The sequence below is a fragment of the Rhinopithecus roxellana genome, chromosome 4 (assembly GCF_007565055.1).
Source record: "Rhinopithecus roxellana isolate Shanxi Qingling chromosome 4, ASM756505v1, whole genome shotgun sequence".
Taxonomy (NCBI): domain Eukaryota; kingdom Metazoa; phylum Chordata; class Mammalia; order Primates; family Cercopithecidae; genus Rhinopithecus; species Rhinopithecus roxellana.
The window spans coordinates 12043662-12058119 of record NC_044552.1 but is presented as its reverse complement, the minus strand read 5'-3'; the positions used below and the strand labels follow the sequence as shown (position 1 = coordinate 12058119).

The window sequence follows — 14458 nt, the reverse complement described above, 5'->3', positions numbered from 1 at the left end:
TATGCAAATAAACTAGAAAACCTAGAAGAAATGGATAATTTCCTGGACACTTACACTCTCCCAAGACTAAACCAGGAAGAAATTGAATCCCTGAATAGACCAATAGCAGGCTCTGAAATTGAGGCAATAATTAATAGCCTACCCACCAAAAAAAGTCCAGGACCAGATGGATTCACAGCCGAATTCTACCAGAGGTACAGGAGGAGTTGGTACCATTCCTTCTGAAACAATTCTAATCAATAGAAAAAGAGGAAATCCTCCCTAACTCATTTTATGAGGCCAACATCATCCTGATACCAAAGCCTGACAGAGATACAACAAAAAAAGAGAATTTTAGACCAATATCCCTGATGAACATCGATGCAAAAATCCTCAATAAAATACTGGCAAACCGAATCCAGCAGCACATTAAAAAGCTTATCCACCATGATCAAGTAGGCTTCATCTCTGGGATGCAAGGCTGGTTCAACATATGCGAATCAATAAACGTAATCCAGCATATAAACAGAAACAAAGACAAAAACCACATGATTATCTTAATAGATGCAGAAAAGGCCTTTGACAAAATTCAACAGCCCTTCATGCTAAAAACTCTCAATAAATTCGGTATTGATGGAACGTATATCAAAATAATAAGAGCTATTTATGACAAACCCACAGCCAATATCATACTGAATGGGCAAAAACTGGAAGCATTCCCTTTGAAAACTGGCACAAGACAGGGATGCCCTCTCTCCCCACTCCTATTCAACACAGTGTTGGAAGTTCTGGCTAGGGCAATCAGGCAAGAGAAAGAAATCAAGCGTAATTCAGTTAGGAAAAGAAGAAGTCAAATTGTCCCCGTTTGCAGATGACATGATTGTATATTTAGAAAACCCCATTGTCTCAGCCCAAAATCTCCTTAAGCTGATAAGCAACTTCAGCAAAGTCTCAGGATACAAAATCAATGTGCAAAAATCACAAGCGTTCTTATACACCAGTAGCAGACAAACAGAGAGCCAAATCATGAATGAACTCCCATTCACAATAGCTTCAAAGAGAATAAAATACCTAGGAATCCAACTTACAAGGGAGGTAAAGGACCTCTTCAAGGAGAACTACAAACCACTGCTCAGTGAAATAAAAGAGAACACAAACAAATGGAAGAACATACCATGCTCATGGATAGGAAGAATCAACATTGTGAAAATGGCCATACTGCCCAAGGTAATTTATAGATTCAATGCCATCCCCATTAAGCTACCAATGACTTTCTTCACAGAATTGGAAAAAACTGCTTTAAAGTTCGTATGGAGCCAAAAAAAGACCTCACATTGCCAAGACAATCCTAAGCCAAAAGAACAAAGTTGGAGGCATCATGCTACCTGACTTCAAACTATACTACAAGGCTACAGTAACCAAAACAGCATGGTACTGGTACCAAAACAGAGATATAGTCCAATGGAACAGAACAGAGCCCTCAGAAATAATACCACACATCTACAACCATCTGATCTTTGACAAACCTGAGAAAAACAAGAAATGGGGAAAAGATTCTCTATTTAATAAATGGTGCTGGGAAAATTGGCTAGCCATAAGTAGAAAGCTGAAACTGGATCCTTTCCTTATTCCTTATACGAAAATTAATTCAAGATGGATTAGAGACTTAAATGTTAGACCTCAAACCATAAAAACCCTAGAAGAAAACCTAGGTAATACCATTCAGGACATAGGCATGGGCAAGGATTTCATGTCTAAAACACCAAAAGCAACAGCAGCAAAAGCCAAAATTGACAAATGGGATCTAATTAAACTAAAGTGCTTCTGCACAGCGAAAGAAACTACCATCAGAGTGAACAGGCAACCTACAGCATGGGAGAAAATTTTTGCAATCTACCCATCTGAAAAAGGGCTAATATCTAGAACCTACAAAGAACTCAATCAAATTTACAAGGAAAAAACAACCCCATCAAAAAGTAGGCAAAGGATATGAACAGACACTTCTCAAAAGAAGACATTCATACAGCCAACAGACACATGAAAAAATGTTCATCATCACTCACCATCAGAGAAATGCAAATCAAAACCACAATGAGATACCATCTTACACCAGTTAGAAGGGCAATCATTAAAAAATCAGGAAACAACAGGTCCTGGAGAGGATGTGAAGAAATAGGAACACTTTTACACTGTTGATGGGACTGTAAACTAGTTCAACCATTGTGGAAAACAGTGTGGCGATTCCTCAAGGATCCAGAACTAGAAATACCATTTGACTCAGCCATCCCATTACTGGGGATATACCCAAAGATTAGAAGTCATGCTGTTATAAAGACATATGCACATGGATGTTTATTGCAGCCCTATTCACAATAGCAAAGACTTGGAATCAACCCAAATGTCCATCAGTGACAGACTGGATGAAGAAAATGTGGCACATATACACCATGGAATACTATGCAGCCATCAAAAAGGATGAGTTCGTGTCCTTTGTAGGGACATGGATGCAGCTAGAAACCATCATTTTCAGCAAACTGTAGCAAGAACAGAAAACCAAATGCCACATGTTCTCATTCATAGGTGGGAATTCAACAATGAGAACACTTGGACACAGGAAGGGGAACATCACACACCGATTCCTATTGTGGGGGTGGGGGGAGGGATAGCATTAGGAGATATACCTAATGTAAATGACGAGTTAATGGGTGAAGCACACCAACATGGCATATGTATACATATGTAACAAACCTGAACGTTGTGCACATATACCCTAGAACTTAAAGTATAATAAAAATAGATACATATATATTTTAATAAAAGCATTTAGTTGCTATGTAGTTAACGTATGTCTTGATATACTGGGGTTTACATCCTCGTAGGCTTCATGCTTCTCTTGCCTATTCTAGTTCCTTCTCCTGTACCTCCTTCCCGCTTCCATTATGCTTTCTTTTGAATTAAGTTGGTATTTTAAAATAATTTTCTCCCATTAGGTTTGCATTTTATTATCTTCCACCACTTTTTAGTTATAGAAATTACACCATGCAGGCCAGGCATGGTGGTTCATGCCTGTAATCCCAGCACTTTGGGAGGTCAAGGTGGGTGGATCACTTGAGTTCAGGAGTTTGAGACCAGCCTGGCCAACGTGGTGAAACTCATCTCTACTGAAAACACAAAAACTAGCCTGGCATGGTGATGTGTGCCTGTAATCCCAGCTACTTGGGAGGCTGAGGCAGGAGAATCGCTTGAATCTGGGAGGCAGAGGTTGCAGTGAGCCGAGGTCAGACTACTGCACTCCAGCCTGGGCGACAGAGCAAGACTCTTACTGAAAAAAAAAAAAATTAATTTTATCAAAAGAAGCTAACATCATTAACACTTTTACTTCAAAATGCAAACGACTTTATAATACTTTAATTTTGTTTAGATCCCTCCTCATTTTTGTTGAGACTTTAAACAATTATGTTTTTAAATCCCAAAGCATAGCATTAATATCATTTTTTGAAGAACAACATTCATTTGGATATACTCATTTATTTACCCCATTTCTCTTGCTCTCCATTTCCTCCCCCATCTCTAAAAAATTAGAGTCATTTTTCTCTTGCCCGAGAATGTTCTTTGGTGTTCCCTTCATTACAGGGATGCTTCTGGTAAATTCTCTCAGCTGCTGTTTACCTGAAAATGTCTTTGTTTCCTTGTCATTCTTGATAGTTATTTTTGCTAGGGATAGAATTCCAAAATTCAAAGACTTTATTCTACCGTCTTCTATTATTTCTGTCAAGAAGTTAGCTGTCAGTCTTATGATTCATTCTTCGAGGATAATCTCTCCTCACCTACCCCATCACTTGGTTTGCTTTAAATCTTCTCGTTGCCTTCCAGCAGAATTTTACCATCAGTTTTTATTTATCTTACTTGAGGTTTACAATGATTCTTAAAACTATGACTTTAAGTCTTTCATCAATTTTGAAAAATTCTTAGCCATTATCCCTTGAAATGTTGCTTCTGTCTCATTTTCTCTCTCCTTTCCTTCTAGGACTACATGTTATGTTCTTTCACTGTATTCCCTATCTTTTCTTTTTTATGTATTTTCTTTATTTTCTCCCTCCCTTTCTTTCTTTCTTTCTTTCTTTTTTTTTTTTTTTTTTTTTTTTGAGATGGAACCTTGCTCTGTCGCCTAGGCTGGAGTGCCATGGTGCAATCTTGGCTCACTGCAACCTCTGCCTCTCAGGTTCTAGCGATTCTCCTGCCTCAGCTTCCGAAGTAGCTTACAGGTGCCTGCCACCACGCCTAGCTAATTTTTGTACTTTCAGTGGGGACAGGTTTTCACCATGTTGGCTAGGCTGGTCTCAAATTCCAACCTTTAGTGATCCACCCACCTCAGCCTCCCAAAGTGCTGGGATTACAGGCATGAGTCACTGCACCCAGCCTCTTTTATGTATCTTCTAAACTTTTATTTTTCTATGCTTCATTCTACATATTTTCTTCAGATTTTCCTACTCCCCTCCTTCTCTCTTTAGCTGTCTCTAATCTTCCATAAATCTTGTCCATTGAGTTTTTCTTTTGTTATCATAATTTTTAGTTGTAGAACTTTGTTCTTTTATAGCATTTCTAGTTCCTGCTTAAGCTGCCAATCTCATCTTTTATTTTTTTAAATATATTAATCAGTGTTACTTTAAAATCTATATAAGAGAATGACATTACTGAGATATGGCAGGATCCCCTGTGAGTCCATTTATATTGTCTATTGTTTCTCTTGGTGTTCAGTTACATTGTCTTGACTCCTTATGTATATAATAATGACTGCCTGAATTCTGGACAGTACACATAAAAAATGAGAGAGAATTTAAGGGCTAGGACAATGATCTATTTCTCCAAAGAGGAATATAAATTTGCTCTTTATAGACATCTAGGGATATTGCCAATCTTGATCCCACCAGGGATTGAGGTGACTCACAGCTGAATTGCAGTGTCTGTGAGGGATGGTCTACTTCTATACACATTTACTCCCATGTTATATGGCCTTTCAGGGTCCCAATCCAAAGTTCTGGGAAGTTTGCCAGACTATTGCTCTATCAGACCCCAAACTCCGTTTTTTTTTGTTCCCTAGTCTACTGAGTTTGTCAAAAACTCTGCTAAGCTTATCAGACTCTCAGCTACCTCTAATGGAACATGCAGAGGTCCCTAAGGAAACAGTGGGCCCAAATGCTCACCTCTCTGTACTTCTTTCTTTTCCCAGATCTCAGTACTAATTATTCACTAACTTCTTAGGACTCCAATGTATCCTGTATCCAACCAAGTTTTTTAAAAAATTTGTTCTCTGAGGAAGGTTGGTTTAAATTGAGTAGTCTGCCATAAACAAAAGCAAATTCCCATTATAAATATTTTATTATCACAAATACTTGTCCATTCATGGTAGTATGCTGGGGGCATAGCAGCACACATAACAAATTTCATATAAATTAAGTGTACAATTTTTCTGTCTCATTAGAGAATATATTTGCGGCATTATTTGTTAGCGTGTCATTATCACAGGTTTTGACAGGATGGTAGGGAATAGATATTATTCCTTAATTCCATAGGTTTTAGAGTATGGAAGGATCATGTAAATTCACCTAAACTCCTCCCTCCCCATTTCATAGAGGCAGTAACAGAGCCCCCGGGGATGTGGAGTAACTTACCCAAGATCATACAGTCAGCTAGTGGCACAAGCAGATTCTTAAATCAGTTATCACACTTCCTAGAGCTCTAAGTTCTTTCTTCCATAACACACTGAAGTGTTGTTTGAGAAAGCTTCTATACATGAATTGGAATTTCAAGTGTGTTTCTGAGACTAAGAGAGAAGTGAGGCTAGAGGACCGAGATGATCGGGCATTCAAGTCATTAGGTGCAACTTGAAATTAAAAAAAAAAAAAGGCTTAGGTAGGAATGGGTTGATGAGGTGAAGAAACCGATGGATCGGCTGAGCACGGTGGCTCACGCCTGTAATCCCAGCATTTTGGGAGGCCGAGGAGGGTGGATCACCTGAGGTGGGGAGTTCGAGACCAGCCTGACCAACGTGGTGAAACCCCATCTCTACTAAAAATACAAAATTAGCTGGACGTGGTGACGCATGTCTGTAATCCCAGCTACTTGGGAGGCTGAGGCAGGAGAATCGCTTGAACGCGGGAGATGGAGGTTGCGGTGAGCTGAGATCACGCCACAGCACTCCAGCCTGGGCAACAAGAGGGAAACTCCGTCTCAAAAAAAAAAAAAAAAAAAAAAAAAAAAAAAGGAAAAAAACAAAAAGAAAACTGATGGATGGAAGCGGCTGGGTTGGGCGATAAACAGGCCGTGGCTAGGGAGGACAGAGAGGCGGGCGTTCACTTCTCTGGGACTTTTCATGCCTCGTTTGTTTGTTTTTTTTCAGATGTGGCTTGGTCCTGACGCAGTGTCCAAGCAGCCAGCTTGAGCTTCATCCTTTGTGAAGGGAAGGTCTCCCCTGCGGAGAGCGGTTAAACGTGTGGAGGGGGTGCGCGGCGGGAGTTCCCCCCCATGGCAGGCGAATGGTGCGGCCTTGACCTGGTTCTGTAGCCGGCTCCACGGGTCTGAGGGAGGCCCCAGCGGGGCGGGGAGGTGGCCGCAGAACACGGGTTCTGTCAAGAGACGCGGAGAAGATTCGATTCCGAGAAGAGGAAGCGCCGGATGGAAAGAGAACCAGGCGGCTGAGGGGGGGAGGGCGCTGCCAAGATGGCGTCCGCCTCCTCCCAGCCGTCGTTGGTGGTCGGTTTTCCATCCTTTGATCCCGGAGTCCCTCCCTGTACCGCGTCCTCAGCGTCTGGAATCAAGGGCCCCATGGCATCCGAGGTGCTTTATGCCTCTGGCATGCCCATCAAGAAAACAGGCCATCGAGGCGTCGATTCCTCAGGAGAGACAACATACAAAAAGACAACCTCATCAGCCTTGAAAGGTGCCATCCAGTTAGGCATTACTCACACTGTGGGGAGCCTGAGTACCAAACCGGAGCGTGATGTCCTCATGCAAGATTTCTACGTGGTGGAGAGTATCTTCTTCCCCAGTGAAGGGAGCAAGCTGACCCCTGCTCATCACTACAATGACTTTCGTTTCAAGACCTATGCACCTGTTGCCTTCCGCTACTTTCGGGAGCTATTTGGTATTCCGCCGGATGATTACTTGTGCTCCCTCTGCAGTGAGCCGCTGATTGAACTCTGTAGCTCTGGAGCTAGTGGTTCCCTGTTCTACGTGTCCAGCGACGATGACTTCATTATTAAGACAGTCCAACATCAAGAGGCGGAGTTTCTGCAGAAGCTGCTTCCAGGATACTACTTGAACCTCAACCAGAACCCTCGGACTTTGCTGCCTAAATTCTATGGATTGTACTGTGTGCAGGCAGGTGGCAAGAACATTCGGATTGTGGTGATGAACAATCTTTTACCAAGATCGGTCAAAATGCATACCAAATATGACCTCAAAGGCTCAACCTACAAACGCCGGGCTTCCCAGAAAGAGCGAGAGAAGCCTCTTCCCACATTTAAAGACCTAGACTTCTTACAAGACATCCCTGATGGTCTTTTTTTGGAGGCTGACATGTACAATGCTCTCTGTAAGACCCTGCAGCGTGACTGTTTGGTGCTGCAGAGCTTCAAGATAATGGACTATAGTCCTCTTGCTGTCAATCCACAATATAGATGATGCACAACGAGAGCCCTTAAGCAGCGACACCCTTCAAGTGTCAGTTGACACTCAAAGACTGACCCCCCAAAAGGTTCTGTACTCCACAGCCATGGAATCCATCCAGGGAGAGGCTCAACTGGGCGACACCATGGAGACCGATGACCATACGGGTGGCATCCCTGCTCAGAGTAGTAGAGGGGAAAGGCTTCTGCTTTATATTGGCATCATTGACATTCTACAGTCTTACACATTTCTTAAGAAGTTGGAGCACTCTTGGAAAGCCCTGGTACATGACGGGGACACTGTCTCAGTGCACCACCCAGGCTTCTATGCTGAACGGTTCCTGCGCTTCATGTGCAACGCAGTATTTAAGAAGATCTCCTTGAAGCCTTCTTCTTCCAAAAAGTTTGGGACTGGCTCATCTTTTTCTTGGCATACGGGCTCCAGTGGCAACTCCTGCATTACTTACCAGCCATTGGTCTCTGAGGAACACAAGGCACAAGTGACAACAAAGGCAGAAGTGGAGCCAGGTGTTCACCTTGGTCGTCCTGATGTTTTACCTCCGAATCCTCCTTTGGAGGAAATCGGTGAGGGCTCACCTATTACTGAGCCCAGTTTCTCACCTGTAGTTGGAGAGACTTTGCATATGCTAACTACAAGTACAACCTTGGAAAACTTGAACGTGCAGAGTCAGAGTTCACCCATTAAGCGCAAAGCCTCAGAAGACCTGGAAAAAGATTCTGCCTCTCTGTGATCCCAAGATGTCAGCCCTTGCCCCAGCAATGTTGAATTTTCTTCTACTTGGTCATCAAAAAAGGAGTGTAAAAGAAGCGAGGTGGGCTCTCCATCTTCTTCCTAAAGAAGAGCCTCCTCTTCTCTGTCCTCATGAATGGGCATTAGTGCCTCGGACAGTTGAGGACCACAGCGTCCCCTCCACTCCAGAGTTAGGTGGCATGGATTTTCAACTGGCTAACCTTGGCTTCCACAACTGAAATTTTTTCAGACCCCCATTCTTCATGCTGGAAATGAGATTACTAGACTTGGCAGTTTTCTTTCCCCTCATCTTTCACCAGGAACTGGACTCTTAATTCCTCAGGACAGACTAGCTGGCACATTATCCCCACCTCTTTCTCTCTCATCCCTGGAAGAAGACCCCTGTAATCTCTGTAAAGGTTTTTGGGAGATAAGGGTGTTTAACCACCTCCCAACTTTTTTTTTTTTCCTGAAAAAAGGAAAAAGCACACAGCACAAAATTTCAAGCCAGTTTCAGATCAAAACTCCAGAAGTGTTGACGAGATGCCTATTCGTAGGGTTCCCTCAGAAGAACCACGGTGTTTGTGAAGAGAAAAGTAGTGATTGCTCTGCCAGAAGCAGCACCTCTTTAAACTCCTCCTCTCTTGATGAATTTCTTAAGGCTGAAGGAATGGAGAGAGTGGGATGTGGGGTAATCTTTACCCCTTTTGTTAAAACATGAGGCAGCCATGGGTTGGGAGATCATAGCCCTTCCTAGGCAGAATCCTATTCACTGCCAGGCTATAATGATTATTACTGTTTTGCAATTTGAAATATATTCTGGTTGCTTTTCTAAAATATGAAGACTTACCAAGTGAATTTTAGATCATTCTCCAAAGGAGATTTTTTTGCTCTTTCCATCTTTTCCAACAGTGTTCTCCTGTTTGTGGTGCTAAGGTGAAGAGGGGACACCTCGGTCTGTTTAACAGGCAGTCCGTATCTATGAGGCCAGCAAATATTTTCTTAAACTCATGGGGAGACAGTGGATTCTTGCCTCGGTGAGGTCATTGCTATGCCATATGTCCTACCCCCCTGTCTTCATGCAGAGAAGTTGGAAATGGGGGCTACATATGCCCTCTCCTCCCCATCTACAAGAGTTGTGGTTTTCCATCTGATCCTTCCACTGTTGTCAGGAGAAGAAGGGGGCCTGGTATCTCAGGCAGATTGTTGAATTCCCGTTCTATCCCTTCTCTATCGCACCCTGCCTTGATAGCAGGTTAGCCCATACCCCAAATAACTTTTTATATTAGATACCCCCAGTCAGTTTCTGGCTGCCTGTCTTTGCTGCCATGTTCTTTTTTACAAGAAGGAAACAATTCTTGCTTTTTTTTTTTTTCATAATTTACTATTTATGATGTATTTAAGTGTTTTATTAAAGACAGAGTTCTGTAAGGGGTGGGAGGGAACATTTGAGGGAGGGCTGGGTCTTAGGGAAAGGAATGGGAAATCAACATTTTTATGAAGTGTCTCTATTTGCCTCTACTTTGTATCGTTCAGAAAAGGCAAATGCAATATAAAAGTGATATATGGTTTTAATGTAATAAACTTTAATCAGTTATTTAGAAAAAAAAAGAAACTGATGGATCATTTTGATAACAATGAAGATAGGAGACAGGGATAAGGAAACGTTGAGGTTATCCTGTAACGCATCTTAAAGCAGAAAGCAAGGCTCTTAGTTTGTAATTTAATACACCTGACTGTAATAATTTTAAAGCAGGAGTCAAGGAAGGAAGGCAGCTGACTATGCCATGTGTCTGTCAGCATAAGGCAAAGGCAGAGCAAGGTGAAAAGGCATGACCAGGAAAGATGATATTCATTGTCATAAATAAATGCAGAGAGAAATACAATTTTTATTTTGTGAAAAAGAACCTTTTTCTGGACTCATATACTTTATAAGCATAGGGTACTACTTATTCTTCAAACTACCCAAACTAGTCATAGATGAATTTTCAATGTTTTTATATGAGTTCTTTCATGAGCCCAAAATACTATTTCTTACAGTGTGTCTTTCCATAACACATCTGCTAATAAACATACCTGCTAGAGTACCAGGAGCCTTAATGAGAGGCTTCTTTAATGTTATGTTACTAGCATCACTTCTGAGACACATTTATTCATCCACTCATATACTAAACCACTCATTTGAGAAGCACTTATTAAAATTTATGCTAGAACTAAGGAAACAGATAAAAGACATAATCCCTGATGCCAAGAAGTTGCCTGGCTTGCTGATGGAATTTCCTAGTACCCCATGTTATTCTTGGCTGTGCAAAAATTAGATTTTTGAACTTTTATTATTGTCTAAAATTATGGGTTATACCATTTAGAGAACAAAGCCTCACTACTGTTGCAGGTTGAGGTTACCATTGGGATATTAGGTATCAACACAGGCCCTATGACAGAATCTGAGTAAAAACTGTAGCCTTTGCATAATGAAAAGTCTGTGTCACTTTTCCTAAAGCTGTGTGAAAACAGCAAAATTATATCCTCTTCTTTTTTTTTTTTTTTTTTTTTTTGAGACGAGTCTCGGTCTTGTTGACCAGGCTGGAGTGCAATGGCGCAGTCTCAGCTCACTGCAACCTCTGCCTCCCAGGTTCAAGAGATTCTCCTGTCCCAGCCCCCAAAGTAGCTGGGATTACAGGTGCGCGCCACCATACCCAGCTAATTTTTTGCATTTTTAGTAGAGATGGGGTTTCACCATGTTGGCCAGGTTGGTCTTGAACTCCTGACCTCAGGTGATCCACCCTCCTTGGCCTCCCAAAGTGCTGAGATTACAGGCGTGAGCCACCATGCCCGGCCAATTATACTTTTTTATTGCTTTCAAAGATCTTCATGACAATAAAGAGAGCCAATGCTCTATCCCAGAAGGAAGAAAATGGTCACGTCACTTCTGAATGTTTGCTAGGATGCTAAGGTAAAAATGGGCTGAGGATATACGAAAGCTAAAGTTCAGGTGGCACTGTTGCTTATAAGTCAATGAAAATTAAGTCACATTAAACATTTAGTTCCTTAGACACATTAGCCACATTCCGAGTACTCAATGGTTACGTATGGCTAGTGGCTACCATATTGGACAACACAGATCTAGAACACTTCCATCACTGCAGAAAAGTCTACTGGACAATGCTGGAAGTAAAATGGGTCTCCTAAAAAGCTTCAAAGGTAAGGTTGTACATGGTGTCCAAGAGTTTGAGTAGCAAAGAAATTACCTTAAAATTATAATTAAATGTAATAAGAGATGTTTTTAAAAATTCTGTTGGAACTTTTAAACACATAATTTAGCCAAACAAAAATGATACAAATTTTCTCCTGGAACTTTGGCTGTTTGGGTGACTGTTTTGAATCTTGTCTGGGGGACAAGCAAGAAGCCGTGTCCCTGTGTGTGGCTACCAGATGGGCCTGAGATCACTGACTGTGTTGTCTCGGAGTCATCCAGCTGCTGGCTGACAGAAAAGGGAAGGACATTCACCCTGCATGCATATACATGCACACAGACATACTCTGTCTGCCTGTTGCCAGCTTCCATAACATGGGGGAGAAACTTTTTAAAAAGAAGGTCCTCTTATTTATGTGACTGGACACTAAAAGTTTTGCCTTTGAACTAGTCACATGGAAGGAATAGAATGGACTCATCTGCAGTAGATTTTAGTTAATGCCATTTACCTGGCTCATGTTGACATACTACACTATTCTACACTCTACTTACTTGCTCAAATCGAAGTCAATTTGATACATCCTACTCTTGATCTTAAAATATAAGACAGTACATGGGTGCAGCATTTCTTGGGTTATATGGATGAATGAGATCTAGAACAATGTGAAATCTGTTACTGGGGCCTAAATGAGATCGGTCAGTGCTGGTTTCTTTTATGTCTTCTGTCTACCCCCTGGTGGAGGGATTCATTACTAGTCAGAGCCAAAGAAGGAAAGAGAAAGAGAAAAAAGCATGAATTATTTCCTGAATATCTATTCAGTTCCTCAATAATCTTGGGTTTGTTGTTTATACGCGAGTGCCAGCTCAACGGGAGAAGAGCTGAAACCCATTATTTGCCTTTGAACATGTTCTTCACTGGGAATGGCAGGAGGAGCAAAGCAGCAGGAGGGCTGTCCTGCCAAAACGCTGAACTTGGAACTGAAGGGGCCATCGCTCTGGGTGCAAAAAAAGAGTTATGAGCTTTGCTGCTCTGTCAGGTCTGGAATCCTTCCCTTGGCTGTGGATAATACCTAATGATTCAGAGGAAGTACTGTCAACTCTTCAAAGCAGACCTAGCTAATTGTGTAATGTTATTCTGAGGCACTGGGAGAAGCCAAAAAAGAAGGGAGGCTGGGGAGAAATTCCTTCCTCTGCAATGATCAGCTTACATCCTGCACCATCAGATTTGATTATCCTTATCTTTTCTTGCATAACTACAAATGTTATGACTGGTCATAGTGACCAGACTTCCAAAAAAAAAATCCAGCCACAATATTTGACTCTATGACTGCCTGTGGCGGTAAATTCCTTAGACTAGCTACATGCTGTGCAAAAAGCTATTTCCTTTGATTTATTCATTTCCCAGTTCTTAACTCCATTAGGTGCCCCTTGATCTCACATTAGAGAATGAGGCAAAAAAAGAAAAGGAAAAAAGAAGTCTGTTCATTTTGCCTTATCTCCTTGCAGTTAGGCAATTTAAATATCCACTGACCTCTTTTGCTCATATTGCATAGTAATTTTTAAAATTAACTCCTTTTAACTAGCTCTTTTTTTAATTGAATAAGTAATACAAGGACCTGATTAAAAGATTTAGGCACTACAATAAATAGAAAAAGGAAAAGTAAGTATCCCTTCCATTGCAGACCTGCAGACCCTTGATTCCCCAGACCCTACCCTGAGGCAGTCATCAGTACCAGCTGCTGGTGTACACTCTAGAAATATCCAAACCCAAGCATGTGTGCATTTTCTCCTTTTAAAATGTATCTTTCTTTTTTACATAATAACATCTTGGAGTTCATTTCATATTATCATGTTTAGTGTTAACTCATCCTTTTTCATGGCTGCATGGTATTCCCATTTGAATATACCACACAATTGATTAACCAGTTCCATATTAATGGATATTTATGTTGTTTCTAGTATTTTTCTCATATGAAAAGCTACAACAAAGACCCCTGTACACATCTTAACATACAAATGCAAGCATATGCATTTATTTTCATTATTTATTTATTTATTATGGGACAGGCTCTTGCTCTGTCACCCAGGCGGCGGGGGAGTGGCACAATCTTGGCTCACCCCAACCTCTGCTTCCCGAGCTCAAGTGATTCTCCCACCTCAGCCTCCCAAGTAGCTAGGACCAAAGGCATGTGCCACTGTACCCGGCTAATTTTTGTATTTTAGTAGAGACGGGGTTTTGTCATGTTGCCCTGGCTAGTATCGAATTCCTGGCCTCAAGCAATCTGCCCACCTCAGCCTCCCAAAGTGCTGGAATTACAGGCGTGAGCTACCGTACCTGGCCTAAGAATGTGTATTTTATTTTTTATTGTATTTTTTTTTTTTTTTTGAGACAGTCTCACTCTATCATCCAGGCTAGAGGGCAGTGGCCTGATCTCGGCTCACTGCAACCTCCACCTCCCTCATTCAAGTGATTCTCCCGCCTCAGCTTCCAGAGTCACTGGGATTACAGGCGCGTGCCACCACGGCCAGCTAAGTTTTGTATTTTTAGTAAAGATTGGGTTTCACTACGTTGGCCAGGCTGGTCTCCAACTCCCGACCTCAGGTGATCTACCTGCCTCGGCCTCCCAAAGTGCTAGGATTACAGGTGTGGGCCATCGCGCCCAGCCAGTATGTGCATTTTAAATGTTGATAGATATTTTCAGATCGCCCTCCAAAGAGGTTGTATCAATTTATACTCTCCTTTGAGAGTATGTAGGAGTATGTAGGAGTCCTCTTCCTCACTTCTTTGCTAACATATATATTCTAATAATATTTTACAATCTTCCATCATATTCCTGTTCTGCCTGAAAAACCACACAAGGTGCAGTG

At 41.7% G+C, this 14458-nt stretch overlaps 1 pseudogene; it reads left to right on the top strand.

Moving 5' to 3' along the window:
* The first annotated feature begins 6699 nt into the window (after nt 1–6699).
* On the top strand, nt 6700–8352 carry LOC104676817 (annotated as a pseudogene).
* Nucleotides 8353–14458: the final 6106 nt, after the last annotated feature.